General features: G+C 46.8%; 1 protein-coding gene and 1 pseudogene across 4 annotated transcripts in view; one reads left to right on the top strand and one right to left on the bottom strand.

Annotated features, from left to right (window-relative positions):
• Shroom2 (shroom family member 2) overlaps nt 1-18,875 on the bottom strand; it is a 141,072-nt gene that overhangs the window by 15,551 nt on the left and 106,646 nt on the right. Inside the window, exon 1 of one of the 4 annotated variants that reach the window (XM_087209907.1) lies at nt 11,612-12,330. The exons of the other annotated variants lie outside the window; for them this stretch is intronic. The gene's annotated coding sequence lies outside the window, so the exon portion shown is untranslated. Of the gene's footprint in view, nt 1-11,611; nt 12,331-18,875 lie in introns of those variants that run through there. 4 annotated transcript variants of the gene reach the window in all.
• Nucleotides 10,393-10,528, top strand: LOC147828440 (U2 spliceosomal RNA; annotated as a pseudogene).

Genomic DNA, 18,875 nt, shown 5'->3' with positions numbered 1-18,875 from the left:
AGGGCACAAGAGTCTCACCCCAGGACTGGCCTTGGCTTGGCAGATGCACTTGCCCCTGAACTCACGCCCTGGCACAATCTGGAGACAGCATGTGATGGTCAGGGTGCCACAGGTGGGGTCTGCAACACTGGGAACAGAGCTCCTGGTGGATGCCAGTCTCTATATGCCAGTGCAAGTGGGCAGTTCCCTGCATGCTATCTATATATGCTCCAGCACAGAACAAGCCCAAGGCTAGTATCCTCTGTTCGCCTGCATCTCCACAGCAGAGAGGGAGCAGCACAGTATCGCCCTAGGGCCAGACACTGAAGTCCTCCACATCTGGAAGAAGAGAGACGACCTCAACAAGCTGCAACAATACTACTCTAGAGAGCACAATCAGGGCTGTGAGACCACACCCCTTCCATGCACTGAAACTTGAGCAACACGCAGGGCCAAGAATAACAAAGGCCCAGGAGGGCCAGGGATTTAGCTCAGTGGTTTTGCTGCCTGCTGCACAACCACAAGGACCCAAGTTTGATCCCTGGTACCAAACAAACAAACAAAAGGCCCAGGAAAGCCCTGAAGCTCTGGGTTCATACATATGGGGTGCACATCATGTGTGTAAGCATAACCAAATGAATTATGGGAAAGCTTATATGCACATAGCAGATAGGACTGAGATGGCTCAGTACCCTGTCAATCACAGCGTGAACAGCCCAATGGCAGGCACCTTCACCAGGACACGTTTTCAAATCCAGAAGCCTAACATCTCCATCCTGTTGTGTCTCTGCACTGCCCCATGTTGCTTCTTTCCTGGCTAGAGCCACTGTTCTCATTTCTACTGGCACAAACTCCCTCACTCTGAGTGTACCTTGCTTGCTCTGTTAACTTCAATAAATGTAACTGCTCTTCTTCTTTACCACTGTGTGTATAACTTGCAATTCTTCACTCACTTCGCACAAGAATCTGGAATCTATGCCCCAGGAACCCATCATGTATTATATCACCACCACCAAACAGAAGAGCTTGAGGAGATACCAATCTAAACCACAGAAGTTTCATTTCTTGTGTATATTGAGTGGATACTTGCAAAAATATCTAGCTGAAGTTTCATCAAAAAAACTCAGACACAACAATGAATGGCTTAGAGAACAATGCCCAACTAAGTAGCTACCCAGTCACAAAACAGAGGATGACATTAGCACACTGCCAATTGATGCTGGGTTATGAGAAGTGCAACTCATGAGTGAGATGTCTCCACACTTCACTTCTTTTCAGAAACTGGGAGTGTGCTGGATTTGTTTTCCTCCTCTCAAAACTCTGAAATTTAGCATCCACACACCCATCTAAAGGTATCTGGCATCTGTCTGTCATTTAACAGCTATCACACCATATAAACAGAAAAACAAATGAGCTTCGATTTTGGGTAAAATCTAAGTGCCTTTGGTCACCTGGATGCACACATGATTTGCAAAGGATTAAAAGTCTGGGAATCTGGGGTTCTGCTGGGGTCATGTTCCAATCTTGTATCTAACAGGTTCCAAGACAGTTCTGTGTAGACAATGTGGATAATGAACATGTGAGCATGGCACATGGAGATACACTTTCAGAAGGGGGTGAGCGCTGTGTAAGTGTATATGCTATCCAAGTGTGCTGTGTATGTGTAGATGTGTATAAATGATCCACTATGTGTCCCTGTGTTGTACATGTGTGTGCTATGTACACACAGGCCTGCATTGTGCTATAGGTGTGTGTAGTTCAGATAGAACAATGGAGTTGAGGAAATCACTCCCATTCATCCACTTAACCTTGAATAGCATCATCCTAGGGTCACTCCTCCTTCCACTGTCCTAAGAGGGGTAGAGAATAACACAATAAAAAACCCAGGATAGCCGGGGATTTAGCTCAGTGGTTCTGCCGCCTGCCTCGCAAGCACAAGGACCTGAGTTCAATCCCTGGTACCAAAAACAAAAAACAAAAAACAAAAAAACCAAAAAACCCAGGACATCTTTACTACTCTGGGTGAGAACACATAGTGCTGGATCTCCTGGCCTGACCTGCAGTCCCCTTCACCTTACTCAAACCTTATTAAGGTTTCATGGATATGCACAATATCTCATAAATGTAATTAAGAGCACAGTGAATTCTGGGACAGATATGCATATTGAGAGCTCCAGAGATGATACAGCATCCTGTCAATCATCCTTGGAAGCTCAGTGGGAGGTGCCTTGGTGGAGGTGCATGTCCTTGAAATTCCGAAAGCCTGATTTATCTGTGTGCTGTGTTCCATGTGCAGTACACAGTGCTTTTACTTTCCCGTCATCTCAGGAGCACTTTTCTGTTCATGCCACATTTTTGTCAGCACGGACTTGCCCTGAGCACAACTTTCCGTGGACTTCAATAAATGTAACTGCCTTCTACTTGCCACTGGCTGTGTGTTATTGCAATCCATTGCTCATTGTACACAAGAGCCTGGATTTTACCTGCTAAATTCATCATGTGGTAACATGTGTGTTGCACAGGTGTCTGTGTTGTGATTATGTCTATACATATGTCTCTGCTTATATGTATATCCTTTTTCTGCACATTGAAGAATTTTTAAAAAACTCAGTAAGAACAGCAGGTCCAGAGACAGACAAAGCAAGAGAAGGAGATGACTTAAGGATTTTGTGTACCCACCAAGTGCCTGGGCAGGGAGGGAAGCCACACAAAAACATCTGAAGGGCAGCTGCACCCAGGGTCCTGACAATTGATATTCAGGCTGGCTCCCTTGTTCATTCTCATGCAAAACATGCTAATGACACGTTACCAGGGACACAGCTGCAGCTCTGAGAGGGGAGAGGTAAGTGAGGCAGGCAGGCTCCTGGCAGCAGTTTTCCTAAGCCTGCACGTCCAGGAGAGCCCAGCCACTCTCTTCAGTGGACTGGGCATGGCTGCAGGACTTAGGTGGTGATGGGTCCCTAACAGGACAATGAAGCCAAACAAAAGGCATCTGAAGAGGACCAGTCCTTGAGAAGGGCTGTCTCTGATGCTGCCCACAGCTCAACATGGTGTCACAGGATAGAAATCACTGTCAGGGAAAAAAGTCAAATGCTCTTGAAATCCATCATCATTGCTATTATTCAAATCACATTTCTAATCCTGCTATGGGGGCCAGCTCCACAACTAACACGAGGTTGCCATACATCAGAGGCAGCCGTTTTATTTCCAGGCTGCATCTGCTCACACACTCTCCCTGAAGACCATGGGACTCATTTCTCTGGGTCTCCTTTCCGCTCCCTGGGGCCGCACCTGGGCACAGCTGGCTCTATACCACCCAGGCCCTTGCCAATTCTGCCCCAACTCTCCTATCTAACTGTTCACCAATCTCCAAGATGTGCTCCCCCTGGGCTGGAAGCATCTCCTCAGGCGGCAGGGGGCCGGCCTACAGGTACCCATTTATTACACCTGTCAGGCTCCACTTTCACCTGCAGGCCCCTGAGGCGTGGAGATGCACCGCTCACTGGCCAACTGTCACTGTGCAGAACACAAAGAGAGGAGCTGCATTTTTTCAAGACACAAGCAGCTCTATCCTCAGTGAAACAACCTGTGTACAAACATCCCAACAACACTAAGAATATCTAGACTGCTACATCATCGCTCATTAACTCACTGTTGCTTTGTAAACAGGGTCTATAATTCGCTTCACCAAGAAGGCCTGGCGAGTTCTCAGTCTTTGGCGTGACTTGAGGAATACACATCGTAGGCCCCTCTCTTCCTGAGAACATTTGGTGTCAATGACCGTATCAGATCCCCTCCCTGGCAGAACAGAAAAACTTCCCAGGCAATGCAGTTACACATCCTGCAAGCACAAAGGGTAACAGGAAGCCAAGGTCTGGGTTCGAGATAAGCGGCCTGCCCCACTGTGGGCCGACACCCCTGGGGGCCACCAGACTTCCTCCGCTCCAGGACAAAACGTCCCACTTCTGGCACTACCCCTCCCCGACCCAAACTCCCCCATGCAGTTCCCCCTCACCCAAGCCCCCAGGGTCAATGGCTTCGTTGCCCTCGACTAGCCTGCATGCAGGCTGGAAATAAAACTTGACTTGTTGCTTCATTTTTGCCTGCTCTGATGGGCTCAGGCATGCCTCGGTTTACCCTAACAGACAGGACCTCAGCTGCTATTAGTCCAATGCTGATGTTAATGAACTCTGGTGCCTGGGGGCTCTGTAAGGTACTAGGTCCACCTGACTTGGGGCTCCGTGGGACAGACATTTCCACACACGTGACATCTGGCCGGCAAGTGTGCCTTTGTACCTCACTGGTGCAGGAGGGCACAGGCACTCCTCACGGGGCGGCTATGGGAGTCAGAGACACAAAGTCTGCAGGGGGGGAAGGACCTGTGCGGGGCTCCGATGAGCCGGCCCAGCACCGTGCTAAGTGAGCACCAGGACAAAAGGGCGGGTCTTCACGACAGCACCATACAGAGCCTCTTCCCCAAAGACAACACGTCACGCCCGAGGCAGAACCAGGCGGCGGTGATGGGAAGGACAGCCCCCACGGCAGGCCAACCCAGCACGTTAGAGGCGACAGTGGGTGCCAACAAAAAGTACTATTGGGCGCTTCCTCCTTCCCACTAAACCCGTGCAAAATGCTCACTGACATACCGTCCACTAACACACGCCCACCTGTGCACTGTCGAGAGCGGCAACGGACAGGGCCATTTCTGAATCTACAGTGGAGCAGGAATGACCCTTGAGGACTGTTACCCGAACTGTTACCACAGAGCACGATCATCTCCCTGGACTACTGGGGTGAGACCCAGAGTGCTCGGCCGCTTTCCAAACAGAGCCATGGTTCCTCGAACAAGGCAGGTAGACCATTCCATAGCTACACCATCACCCCGAGTTCAACATTACCAACAGAGCTAGCATTCACGAAGCACACCGCGAGTCATGGGTGTAAGTAAACAGAAGCGAGTTTGTAAAGTGTAGACTTGGCTCAGCTGTTTCCTCAGTACTCCGTTTCCACTACAGCTTTTCTCTGTGGCAGCCCCAAGCAGGCTCTCTCTCTTCCAAGATTCTTAATGTCATGTGGGAAAAGCAATTACTTTAGGAAAAATCAGATGTATTTTATTTCTTTGGTGACTCTACAGACGGATAAAAAGGTCTGCATTTTCCTTGGGGTTTCATTTTTGCTCACAGGGACTTGGATGCCAAACAGCAATAAAGTTGAATTAGATTGACAAAGTTATGGGGGCATGGGGCTTAAAAGCGAAATTCTACTCACAGATGATCCAAAATCCAATTAACAGGTACTGTCTTCTAGAGGGATTAGTGTCCAGTAATAAAAATGCCTAGATCTGAGCTTGTATCTGTGTAACTTTCAGGACACATTCTGAGAATCTGTTCAACTCTTTCCCATATGTGAAAAACCTCCAATGTGGTTCCAAGATTTGGCCAATGAGAGCTGTGCTCTGCTGAACTTACTGGATCAGAAGGCCAGGCCTGGGCAGAGGAAGGAACAGGGAGGGCTGAAATGGCTGTGAATCTATTCCCAGGAAAGCCTTCAGGATGTGAAGCACAGGGGATCTATGCCTTATAAGCCTTCCTCTCTCAAATTCCTTCTCTCCCACTTCTTTGCCCACAGCATTTGAATCTTGGAAGCTCTTTTCCTGATGTCTGAATCCTTGCCTTGCCATGTTCCTCCCACACCAATTGTCATCATCTGCAAAAATGGTGAGAGTGCATGCTCCCTGGCACTAGCCCAAGAAGGACCAGTCCACATTCTCCAGTCACAACAGTTTCTTAAGCCCTGGGCCAGGCCACTTCTTCTAACTGCCATTACTTCAAAAGGCACATTGTGGGGGTGGGGATTTAGCTCAGTGGTTCTGCCACCTGCCTCGAAAGCACAAGGTTCTGAGTTTGATCCCCAGTACCACAAAAAAAAGGGCACATTTTGTGGAATGCCACTCAGGTTCACAAGCACATGGACTAGCACTTCCAGAAGCAATGAAAAATAGAGGCAAGGAAGTAATAAAATCATAGCTTTAAAAAATTTATTAGATCTCACCATCACCATACAAATATTTTCTGTCCACCCTCTCTCCCACTGGTGATTTTGAAAATTAGTATCTGTCTCACCTTCCAGGTCAGGGGATGGCACACCAGAGCTCAGAATCAAGTCCTCACTGCTGTCTGGTTTTATAAATAAAGTTTTATTGGAACATACTGTTCTGGAAGAACTCAGTCCTAGTATATGAGGACAGGCCCCAAGATGCTAAGAGACCGAAAACAGAAAGAGACTGGCAGATCTCAGTTTGCACAGAATATAGTCTACTGCCAAACTTATTGATGAACATGTGGTCCCAGGCTGCAACAAGACCATTTGGATCCTAGCAGTCAGAGTCAAAAAGAGGGGAATACATATGGGTTAGACCGAAAGTGACTTCATCCTAACTGGAATGTACCTGGGCTATCTCAAGCTAATACCAAAAAGTCAGGCATATGTCTAAGGCCAAAGTCCAGTCCCTCATAAAGTTCAACATACCACAATGGACTTGGTCATTCGTATTATTCTGGGAGACTGCAAGGAAACTGATGTGGGCTACCCAGGGGCAATCATGGAGGCCATGACTCAAAATGGCTGTGGTCAGGTCAGGCTGAATCCCATGCCTGGCTTCCAATTTGATATCACATCCCCATAACCACTGAAGAAACATTCAATGAACAGATTCAGGGTGGTTCACTTGTCCATTAAGGGCAACCAGAATTAACTATTTTCCATAAAATGATAACATAACAAAAAGATTAATTGGACACCTGTAACCCCAGCCCCTCAGGAGGCTGAGAGGGAAGGATCATTTTAGCTCAAGAATCCAAGGCCAGCCTGGGCTATGCAGTAAGACTTGATCGCATTGTAAGAAATAATAATAATGAACTAGAATTGAGATGTTCCCTCCTCTTTAGATAGATCTATAGTAACACGGTCCCTATTCATTTTACTTTGATTGAGTTACACCCCAAATGAACAAATGTTTTCAGGTGGCTTACCCAAGGAACATGCACAAGCTGAGCATTAAAATTAACACAAGTACACTGCAGGGAGAGACACCGTCAGAAAAATCAGGCTGGTGGAGGTACCCAACTAAGGAGGCCTGTGGGTAAGCAGTACACAGATGTGCGCTCTCCAAGACATGGACCTCCCGCCAATCAGGGAAAAGGGAGGTATGATGATTTGGGCTTATAGGAAAGCTGAGCACTTCCAAACTCTTCGTAGAGACAATTCTACTACCAAACTCCTTCTGCAAGAACAAGCAGGAGAGAGAAAGTGCAGCAGACTCCTCCCCGCAGGGAGCCCTCCAACCTCACAGGTAAGCACACCGAAGCCCCATGTGGGGAAATAACTCACTTGATAACCAAGCAAGGTGTTAGACATTCACCTTCTGACTTCGGCATTTCCTTCTGCAATACCGCACTACATGTTAATCTGAAACCCTTCATTCCTTTTCCTCCTTGGTAGCTTCGTCTTCTTTACAAACCACTAGAGACTACTTCTGAGGAAGGGCTACACATCCTTGGGCATTCATTCTCAGCAGAAGTGCAGGTGGTGCCGGGGATTTAGCTCAGTGGTTCTGCCACGTGCCTTGCAAGGACCCGAGTTCAATCCCCGGTACCAAAAGAAAAGACGCGCAGGTGGTTAGGCTTCTTGCAGCCTAAACCGTAACCAGAGACCAACAACTGTAAAGTACTATCTCCATAAGCCAGCCGCTGCTAAAATACTGAACCGGCTGCAACAAAGCCACCAGACACAAGGGCTACAACATGATGATGCCAATACATTTGCAGGTTTAAAAAAAATCTAGTCCTAACCAGCTACAAATGATCAACAAAGGTCTGGCCGACAACAGGAAAATGTACTACAGTGTAAAAAGTAATACCCAAAAGTAAAATTATGCATGGGTAACAGATACACAAAAACATTCGATTTTGGGCCCGGGGATTTAGCTCAGTGGTTTCACTGTGTGCTGTGGAAGTGCAAGGACCTGAGTTCGATCCCCAGAACCAAAACAATAAAAATAAAAAAATGAATCAACAGGCCAGGGATTTAGCTCAGTGGTTTTGCTGCCTGCTGCACAAGTGCAAGGACCTGAGTTCAACCCCTAGTATCAAAAAAAAAACCAGAAAGAAAGAAATAACATATTCTAACATCCACAGAATTTTTAAAATGCCCAACATTGGGGTGGAGATATAGCTCTACAGCAGAGAGCTTGGCTATCATGCACGAGGCCCTGGGTTAGCTGGCCAGCACCAGGAAAAGAAACAAGTCAAAATATTGACAAAGTTTGGGGCAAAGCAGGACTTCCTAGGCTGGTCACTGCAGCATGAAGCGTAAAACACATGCTCTAAAGATGACAACATGGTGATCCTGAATGCCCACCTAGCAATTCCATGTCTGGATTTTTATCCTAAGGAAACTGGCATGGAAGGGCACAAATATTTCCCAGTAAGACATTTGCTGCAGTGCTGCTGGTAATTTTGAAAGGCCGAAAGCAGCCCTGAGTATCAAATCTCACTGAAGGGAGGTCATGTCTCAGAATACCACACATCATACACAGGCAAGCTTTTCAGAAAGGCAGTTTCTGCACAATGTGTACAGAGGATTTCATGTGCAAAAATATATTTGCTTTGAAAAAAGACTCTGCAGCTGGGACACTTCCACATTTCAGAGTGGAATCCCTGGGTAATGGGATTAAGGGTGACTTTTAATGTCTTCATTCTGTTTGCCAGAACCTCCATACATTCTAACAAAGGAGGTTTCAATTAGTGAAACATTTTTTACAAATTTTTTTTTTTGGTACTGGGGACTGAACTTGGGTCCTTGTGCTTGCACAGCAGGTGGCCAAACCACTGAGCTAAATCCCTGGCTCCTGTTTTACAAATTTTTAAACACTGTATACCACAGCCCAGGATGCTGTAACCCCAGATGAGTGGTTAGATTTCCTTGGCTCTCAGAAACATACTTCAAACTTAAGACATAAAGAGGCAATTTTGAACTTTGGGGATCCTACTAATAAAGCATATTAAAATCTAGTTAGAACACTATCATCTCCATAAATTAAGAGAAAATCATTTGTTATCAGGTGTCTTCCTTCTAACACAACTGCATGTGACCTAAAATTCTGAAAATGACACATTTCAGATTACTGTCTACTTGTTATTATTTAGATGAACTATATTTGGAAGTGGAACAGAACAGAATTCAGGTATTTATGACATAATAAAATTTACTTTGCATACTTAATTACTATAGAAAATGTCTATATGTAGTATATATAAGCATATATGGATGTACACATTTACATACATTCACACATATGCAGATATGCTAAGCACCTTCCTAGAATTTCTCATTATTCCATCTTTTATAGCATCCAAGTAAATTTAAGGGCCACTGGCTAGATCTTCTAACAAAATAATTAAATAACAAATTAGCTGCACGCAAGTCACACCCAGGAGAAGCTCTCTTGTGAGCTGATCTCAAGAAAACTAAGATGCTTTGGGATCTTGTACCATTCCGCATTCCAGGAACCCGCCAACCTGACAACCAGCTGTAACCAGCTGGAGAATCCAGTCACTTAACCCCAGTTGGCTTCACTGTAAAGTGAACACAGCACCCAAGTTGTGAGACCCAAGGTAGACATGCAAAAAGGGATTGTGAACTTTCAAGAATGTTTAAGAAGGATTCTGCAAAGATTTTTTTAAAGGCAAATAATTAAATCACTCTCGGCTCTCTTCCGACACCCAGGGAAGTCTGTAAGCCTTCCAGAAATGCCTGGTTGCTAACCTCTAAGAAAAGTCAGCTAGAAAACCCAGGTACCTGAGGATAGATAAGTAGCTCAGGTGGACACAAAACACCAGTTTGTTTCTTTTACTGCCTCCTCACACTGACCGTCTCACATTTTAATTTATATAAATTAAAGAGGAAGTGAAGAGTCATGCAAACATTCCAAAAACCACGTAAAATATTACCTCTTCCAACCTCTAAAATCCAAAGCCAGACTTTAGGGCCTTCTGCAACCTATGTGGTTAACACACAAGTACAACTGTTCCCAGGACTCTGCAAACTTGATTTTGTGTCTGCCTCTATAAATGAGAATTCTCCAGTCATTTTTTTTCCTTAAGGTAGGGTGTGTGTGTGTGTGTGTGTGTGTGTGTAAGAGACAGAGAAAACAAAACAGATGGACAAAAAGAGAGCATAAAATGTTTATTTCATCCCTGTATGACAAAAGAAAATACAGACATGTTCTTTTTTACTACCTTTTCTGCAACAAAATCATCAAAATAAAATACATCCTCAAAGGTTCTATTTTGCATGGAAACACGTCAACCATTCATCAAATCTGTTATCCAATCTTTAGTTTTTTTATATGCCATAGCTTCTTGGCCTTTTGGCTAAGATCGAGTGTCAGTTTTTTATCTGACATATTAAAAGGTTATTTTTCATTCGTTTTATAAATCTTAGGACACTTTATAGGCAGCAAGCCTGCTGCTGAATTATAAATACCGCCAGACAGATTTCTGGAAACCTTTCTTTGAGCGCCTTTTCCTTTTTCCCTTAGCACTAGCAGTCACTAACCATGCATTTGAAAATGACACCTCATCCATGAGTCAGCACCCGCAGACCCAGAGAGAGGGTGGGCACATGTGAGTGCTCACACAGCTATGCAACAATTTCCCTGTGAAAATGGTAGCCCCCGCTACACACACACACACACAAAAGCTGCCTCTAGTGAAGCAAAGGCAATTCAATCATCTAGCAGTATGAGCAAATACTGGAATAATCTGTTCCTTTTATGACAACATAAAAGGCCAAACAAATTTTTTTTAAAAGGCCACATATAGTAACATTCTTACAGAAATGCATTCCTCTATGCTATCACAATCACAGCAGACAACAAAATGCAAGAACTGGAAAATACTAAGAACCACAGTGATTCCATTTCCTTCATGGGACTTTGTCACTGCAATTAGCAGGCTATGTGTGACTGTATCCACGGAGCGTTTCCACACACACCTGATTTCGCTTTTTTAAAAATTTGGATGTGGCTGACTCACCACTTTCTTTCAGTGTCCACACTCAATGCCTCAGGAGTAAGACCTCCTGCTTCTTACCGCTGTTGAGAAAGAGAAAATAAGGCAAAGGGTCTTCATGTGATGCCAGCACCCTTGAGCGCGCCTGCTTGGGTAAATGGTCTGCAGACCCGATGGGGAGCAATGGTCCCACACCCTGAGGGCCACCAGTCCCACCAGTACGCAAAATGCTGCTGTGGCTTCCAGTGCCAATGTACATTTAGCAAACTGTGAAAACCCAAGCTGCAAAAACTGCACATATCTACAGACACACATGCAGCTCAGGCCCCAGCCGGGAGTCTGTGCCCCGATTTGCATTATTTTCCATCTTCAGGCAGAACAATAAACAACGAGAACATGTGCAGATTTTGCCCGTCTTCCCCACGCCATTGTGAGCAAACAAGCAACCTGCTCTTTAAGACAGCAGAACAAAAGGGGCATTGAGAACTACAACCCCCTAACAAATACACAAGCATTTTTCAAACCAGTCTCCTCGGGGAACTAGCAGCAGAGTCCCTTACCTGCTCCCCTGCTTGCTGCAGTGCACCCCAGCTCACCCAGCCTGCAGTGACAGTGACAGCGATGTGCTCCGGGAGCCCACAGCCTGCCCCTGCCTGCTGCCGCAGCCCTCGCAGCACACTGCCTGCAGCACTGAGGAGTCACGAAGCTCCGGTGGCAACAGCTGGTGTGTCAGTGCCGGCTGGCTGCCTGATGACAGACGAGCGCACACACGCACACAGGCTCCGTCAACTTTCTCCTTCACCGCAGAGCCGCGCAACTGGGGGCGGGGTGCGTTCCCAGCACTTCCAAGTTGAACCCCAAGAGGCTTCTCCCTTGAAAGCCCTAGCATCTTGAGGGGCCTTCCTTTTCATGTTAAAACAGGAAATAGAGAAGAGCCTTCTGCACCAGTGTCATGCGGCTGCACCTATTTCAGTGCTCGGGACGATCACAGGCGTGTGACACCCAGTTCAAGTCCACAGCCATAATAGTCCTAGAAGACATTCACTGGCCTATCTGATGTATGTCTATACGCTGGCCTGATCACACACTCATTAGGAATGCAATCCATCAAACAACCCAGCAAGTGTTCCGCAAGTTCTGCTGTGTGCAAGGCCCTTGGGGAGGAGGACAGAGACTCTGAGCTGACCCTGAAGCACCCAATTCATCACTTCACAATGAGCTGCATTTCGGGTCCCTGCAGCCCTAGCATAACCTAAGACCTTAGTGCCAGCAGCCCTGCACAGGAAGCAGCCTCCCCCGCTGCTGCCCTAACAGCCCCTTCCCACCCGGGCAGCCCCCACCCTCCGAGCCCTGGGCTTGGCCACCCGAGGGACTTTCCCTCCAGCCTGCTTCCACTGACCTCCTCTCGATTCACAGCGACTCTTTCAGAATCTAAATAAAACATGCTACTCTTCTGCCTCCGCCGCATTCCTATTTTACTCAGAGTGACTCTGCCCCCGCCCCCCGCCATGTGCTCCACGGCAGGCATTGTTATATCCACGAAGCATTTAAATAAGTCTGCAAGAAAAGGTTGCTGTGGGTTCCCCATCATCCAGGGACGTGAGGTCAGCAAGCTTTGGTGGCCTGACAGTCACAGTGAGATGCAAACTGACGATCGGAACCCGTGTCTTTGACTCTGAAGCTCGCATGTGTTGCAGTACTTTCCGCCTGCACTTACTGTTTCAGCAAGTACCTGTTCCTGGCGCCAACAGAGGAGGCCAACTAAGGTTCCTCAGGCTGGCAGCCTGCTCCAAACCCTCACCACACTCCTCACAGGAATCCAGCGAGGACCTGGAGACTGATTAAACACGTTGTTACACTCAACCTCCCAGGAAGTCTGCCCCATTATGGGTGCTCTTCATGTCAGAATGGGACTATGTCCCGATAAGTTCGCTGTAAATTGAAAATACCATAAACTGAAAATGCCTTTAACACACCCAATCCACCGAACATCCCAGCTCAGCCGCACAGCACACGCAGGGTATGGGCTCTTTCCCTCGGGATCACGAGGCTGATGAAACTGCAGCTGGCTGCCTGGCATCACGAGAGAGCCTCCTACAGCATATTGCCAAGCTGGGGGAAGACCAAACTCCGAACCTCGAAGTCAGGTTTCTATGGAATGCACAATGCCTTCTGCATCATCGTAAAACTGAAAACTGCTGAATGGAACCATCGTAAGTCAAGAACCATCCTCCTCCCACCCCTCTTTAGCTCCTATTCTCCGCCACACAGTACTTCCACAAGGCACTACCTCACCACAGGCGCAAGAGCAATGAGCGAGATCCATCAAGGACTGGAACCTGCAGAACTCTGAGCCCAGACAAACCTCTTCTCTTTATGAGCTGATTATCTGAGGCACTGCTGTAATAGCGATGGAAATCTGACTAATAGTCTGTCACAGTGAATGGACCAATACTGATGTGTTAACAGTAACTAAAGGCCAAAGTCATTCAGTTGTCCTCTTAATGTTCTTTTCCTGTCCTAGGACCCATTTGGTCATCATGTCTCTTTAGGTCCCTCTTGGCATGACAGTGCTATAAACTGTGTCTCTCACACACACACCCAACTCCTGTCAGTGTTCATGTTAAAAAATACCCTAAGAAGATGGAACTAGGAGGTGGGGCCTGTGATGGTTGACTGTGTCAACTTGTGAAGTTGGTTAAGAGAAGCTTAGCCAAATCGGCTCAGCAAGTCCACATCTTGGGGTGTGTGGGGGGCCCCAGGGTGGTTCATTGCCTGGATGGTATAAAGGGGAAATGAGGAAGGACTGATCTGCTTCTGTTTCTTTGGAGGAGCTCCAGTCTTCACCTTGGACGTCATCTCTTGACTCCCAGCACACTCTTCGGCTTCCAGTGTGGCTCCTTCACCCTTCCAGCATAGGCTCTTCAGGCTTCTGGTGCATTCATCCGCCTCCTGATACAGACTCAGAATCGCATGGAGGACACAGCAGTGAGCTCCAGACCTTTGACTAAACCCTTGGGTCTCCAGTGTGCAGACAGACCTTCTTCACTGTTCCTCATCCGACTGCGTGGGTGGCCACTGTAAGCCAATCTTGTAAACTCATATATATGTCTATGTTGTGTTATAGCTGTTTCTCTAGTAAATACTGACTGATACAGGGCCTTTGAGAGGTGATGAGGACATGAAGGTGGAGCCTCATAAGTGGAATTAGTGCCTTCATATAAAGAGACCCCAAAGAGCTCCCTCCCTCTTCCATTATGTGAGGTCACACAGAAAGCACCATTCAGAAACCTGGAAGCAGCCTTCAGTAGACAATGAATCCACCATGCCTCAACCTTGGACTTCCAGCCTCCAGGACTGTGAGAAATAAAATGTCTGGTTCATAAGCCACCAAATCTAAGACATAAAATAAATAGCCTGAATCGACTCTGACAATTTCTCAGGCTGGCCGTGATTTCAATGCTCTTGGCAGTTTTGAGGAGGATCACTCAGGTATTTGGGAGCAAGTCCCTCAACTGGGAGCTAATTTTTTTCTGCTTATGATTGGAATAGGATTATGAATTTTGGGTGAAAAGACCACGGAGGGAAAATACTACTACTATTAAAAACACTACATAGTATGAACATGTTTGTCTCTGTTGACACTGACTGACCTTGGCTACCTGATGAAGAATTTTTCTGCAAGACAGACTCATCTACTTTGCATTCATTCATTTATTCAATCATTTCTGTATATGTTATGGGCCCGTGGATTTACTGCACATATTGATCCACTACTGCTTTATTTCAGTGCTTAAATTATTCTGGCTTTGGTCACTGTTGGCTTGGGTCCCTCTAACATATCCTCATCATCGCCGTGGGCGCCACGGGCCGCCCCAGCCAACTTATCTTCTCTATTCCCTGACCCAGCCAGCTTATCTTCTCTATTCCCTGCCCCAACCCTCAAGGCAGCTGTTCCTTCAGGAGCCCTGGTCCTATCTATGGGAGAAAAGCATCAGAAGCCAAGATCCATGTGCTGGCCACACCTTAGGAATACACTCTGAAAGGAGACCTTCCAGGCATTATTTCTTTCTTTCTTTCTTTTTTTTTTTTTTGGTACCGGAGATCGAACTCAGGTCCCTGTGCTTGCGAGGCAGGCACCGGAACCACTGAGCTAAATCCCTGGCCCCTACCAGGCACTATTTCTAAAGAGAAAGCACTTTTGTGATATCCAGGTTTGTCACCGGGTTTTCATATATCCATGTTTCTTGGAGTAAGACATAATTATCACAGTTTATGAGACATTCAGATTTTTTCCATAGACAGTACAGTCTTAATGCTATTAAAACTACTAAACCATAAGTCATTGTGATAAACTGCAGATGAACCTGCTTTTAATCGATACAAAACACATGTGCTCTTGAAAAATTCTACACCTAAGAAAGGACAGAACAAGGCCAGGGATTTAGGTGACTAGTTCCGACACCAGCCTCTCAAGTGTAAGGTCCTGAGTTCAATCCCCAGTACCAAAAAAAAAAAAAAAAGCACAGAACAAAGTAAGTAGCACCCTCACATTCCAAAAAGAATTTCTCTGCCTCAATTCTTGAACACAGCTGGCAAAGCCTCGCACATTTTCCTGTCATCTCCAAGGATAACCTTCTCTAGCCACTTGGCCACTGACACAGCTAAGCAGCGTTCCCCACAAGGTGGCGCTTCCGGCATCCCTCCATCCCAGGCTGGGGGAGGTCACAGCCTCCCCTCCTCGAGTGGACTCGGCAAACTCCTGAGTTCAACAACCACACCAGAGAGCAGGAGGAAGATGACAGAGGAATAAATAGCTACCATGCTGCAAGAGAATCATAGCATGCTATGAGGAAGCCTCTCTGAAAACATCTAGGCAAACCTCCAGACAGCTCCGCGTTCCTCGTGACAGAAGCACACTCCTATAGGACCACTCCTTAAACCCCTGGACTAAACACAATGTGCCGGCAAGCCTTTCCCATAAAGGTACATGGTGAGGTACAGAATCTTTCACCTCCAGGAGCCCCATCTATTCCAAGGACTCAAGCCTGCCAGGTACAGGGAAAAAGCAGCCACAGGCAATCTGAGCAAATGGGGGTGGCTAAGTGCCAAGAGAATCTGATTTACAAAAACACACAGTGGGCCACAATCCTCACCCCATTAAACCAGTGGCTGCACAATCCCTTCTTCTGTTGAGTCATTTGCTTCCCTAAGACAAAAAAAGTGTGTTGAATGATGCTTTACCATATTCCACCAACTAGAGAAGAACATGGTTCAGCTCCCCATTCACCTCTTTCTCCAAGTGAATTTCCCGAGGGCCTTCAAGCTTCTGACTTCCGCACACCCAGCATGCACGTGCCATAGGAGAGAGGGTATAAGGAGCCTCACAGGCAGATGGTTCCAGGAGGGTGCATAGGATTTGCTCAGAAGGAGGACAAGCAGGAGGAAAAGCAGGAGGAAGTTGGCATGGATACAGCAGTTACAGGAGGAGATTTTGTATGGAAAACACAGCCAGCTTCGTAGGACACTGGCACTCCATCTAAGTGCCTAAGTGGGGTCCAGGGAGAGGTTGAAGGGCACAGAACTAGTAGGCGTGGGAGCGGGGGAGGGCGGAGCTGGCCAAGGACACGCAGGAGCGCTTGACGGAAGATGGCATGTGAGTCTTGCAATCTTGGACTCATGCAGAGCCAAGGATTTGCTCGTCTTGGTTCCTGCCTTAGGGAGTGGTGGGGAGCAAAGCCACAAAGGGCAAGAGGAAGGCCTCGTGGCTGCTGGGTGTGGTGGGCAGTGTGGCTACTGTGCCCAGCGCAGGGAACCCTCAGCACTGAAACCCAGTCAGGAGCCTCTTCCTGGGCCGATGGGAGGGGTGGTCTAGTCAGGAAGCAGCTGGTTCCATGCACAATGACAGCAGAGAAGCCACACCAGGGCCCAAGCACTCACCACCTGATCCTGTTCCAAGTTTGCCAGCCTCTGAGCTACGGGCTCTTCATGCACATCTTAAATGAAAAAGGACTTTTCTCGTGGAACTCCAATGTTGAGATTTCTAAAAAACTGAGATAAAATTTTACATGCCACAAAATTCACCCTTGGAAGACGGCACTGGTTTTCAACATGTTCACCAAGTTGCACAACCAGCACCACTAATTCCAAAACGTTGTCATCATGCCAAAAGAAACCCCAGCCCCATGAACAGTCTCCACATTCTCCCTCTAAGCACAAACCTACTTTCTGTGGATTTGCCTATTTGGGACAGTTTACAGAAATGGAATCATACACTACGTGGCTTGGATTATTTTTTGTTATATTGTTAAATGTCTAAACATAAAATTTGTTTTATTTTCCTTATTTTTATAGCTCTTCAGCTATAAAGCACAAGACAAATTTGCAAGTTCAGTGCAAGTGGAAGTACAAAGCCAGTGTTAGCTTAATATGAAGGATGACAGGGCCCTGCCCAGCGTATACTGTGATGCTTGTGGCTCCAGCCACCTTGGTTTCCTGGAAGCCACAAAAAGACTCATTCCATCCACAGCTTTTCTTTCAACTCATGGGACATGGAGCTCTGCTGACACAGCACCCTGGGCATCCCCGGAGCAGAAGGACAGCACAGTTTCTGTGGGGCCCTGCGCTTATCCCTTATTCCTGATCAGGGACAATCACGCTAAGACCACAGACAGGGAGACTGCCATGCCTGCCAGGGTCAAGGCCAAGCGCACCTTCTGGACAGAGACGGCAAACCGTTTAGAGCTTTCGATGATACAAACGGGCTGCTGCGGCACATGTACCATAGGTTCCCACCTCTGCTCTAGGACATCCCGTGAGTCGCAAGACTCAGCCAAGAGGACACGCCTGTCCCCGAGAACACACTCCAAATGTGGTGTGTGAAAAAAGCGGAAGCACACCTACCTCTCAGTCCGGGTGACCATGCAATCGCCACTCCTCTTCCCCTGCCTCCCCATCCCCTGCACGGCCGCAGTGTCAGGTGGGGCAGACTTTGGTGGGATGAGTGGGCGTGAAGCAGGCTGCTCAATGAGGCCTCCCTAGGTGGCACAGACTCGCTGTGGCTCTAGCACCCTTCTTCAGGGATCCCCTAGGTTTGGAAATAGTTGAATGTGTTTTCTATTTAGCGTGGTTTTTTTCTTTAAAGGGTCTTTTTTTTATCCCCACTTTTATTTTTTGGTACTGGAAATCAAACTCAGGGCTTTGCGCTTGCCAGACATGCTGAGCTGCTGAGCTAAATTCCTCACCCTATTTAGTATGCTTTTGTTTTCTCTGCAGTCCTGAAGATTAAACCCATGGCCTTCCTTCACACCAAGCTACTGTATTTCCCCTCAAAACCTAACCTAACCGGGAAATAAGGCTTAGCATGAATTTTCAGGATGCTTGTGCTACAAGCCCTACCTGAAAATAAGCCCCAGTTAGGATCATCAGCCAGATGGACGCATTTAGTAGGTCCACTGGAACATACCATAAATAAATAATATTGACAGCCACACCTAAATGATAATATAGTTATAATTAAGTAGTTGTAAATACCCAAGTGGGTGCCTTTAGACGAGAAGAAAGCATCTATGTAAACAGATGATTCGAGACTTACTGCCAAATGACCAGCTGGAGTACAGGCACAGCACGTGGTGTACTTGATAATGAATGGATGGGGTTGTGTCTGATGTGAGTCTTCATAATTCAATACTTAGTGTGTTGTAATGGACATACTTAATGCACTCATGTGAAATAAACATTTCCTGAGTTTTGGTGCTTGCAACTTTTTGTTGCTTTTGTGTGGACCATCCTTCTCTACTGGTATCATTTTTGTTGTGGCTCCTG

The sequence above is a fragment of the Heterocephalus glaber genome, unplaced genomic scaffold (genome assembly GCF_053883595.1).
Source record: "Heterocephalus glaber isolate CG9 unplaced genomic scaffold, H.glaber_assembly_v1.0 deba00001072, whole genome shotgun sequence".
NCBI lineage: Eukaryota > Metazoa > Chordata > Mammalia > Rodentia > Bathyergidae > Heterocephalus > Heterocephalus glaber.
The sequence above is the reverse complement of the archived record's forward strand: the minus strand, read 5'-3'. Positions and strand labels throughout refer to the sequence as shown.